This window comes from Cololabis saira, chromosome 10 (genome assembly GCF_033807715.1).
Source record: "Cololabis saira isolate AMF1-May2022 chromosome 10, fColSai1.1, whole genome shotgun sequence".
In the NCBI taxonomy this organism is placed as follows: domain Eukaryota; kingdom Metazoa; phylum Chordata; class Actinopteri; order Beloniformes; family Belonidae; genus Cololabis; species Cololabis saira.
Window position 1 is genome coordinate 47,205,991 of NC_084596.1, and position 640 is coordinate 47,206,630.

The following is a 640-nucleotide window of genomic DNA, read 5'->3' on the forward strand; positions in this document are numbered from 1 at the left end:
ACTGCAGCTCACAGGCGCCGCAGCGCCGCCTGGTGGCCTCAGGGAGGAGTGCTGACCCGAGCAGAGCCGAACACTGCCGAGTATAGCCGAACATGGCCGAACACTGCCGAACACTGCCGAGTATAGCCGAACACTGCCGAGTATAGCCGAATACTGCCGAATACTGCCGAACACTGCCGAGCACTGCCGAACACTACCGAGCACTGCCGAACACTGCCGAACACTGCCGAAGACTGCCGAACTCGAGCTTGTTTTTAAGACATTCAAGGCCTGTTTAAAATAGGTATTAGATGCCATAATAGGTCCCCTTTAAATTAAACAAATACATTTTCTAAACATCATAAATGTTATGACAAAATAATGACAGATAAAATAGATAAATGTAGCTTAAAAGAAAACGAGAACAAAATAAATTTTGCAGCTGTAATTTCCTTCTGGTAGGGTTATACATAATTTCAATCAGAATCTTTTAATTTATAACACTGAATATAATTCAGCAGTTTGTTCGCAGATTTGAAGTTCATATTCTTGAGGGATTTACAGTAGGCTACAACTTTCTTTTACTCCCTGACTTTCATCAATATGTAACCTGTCCAACTAGACGGGATAAAATGATTGATCTCTGCTATGGGTCCGTTAA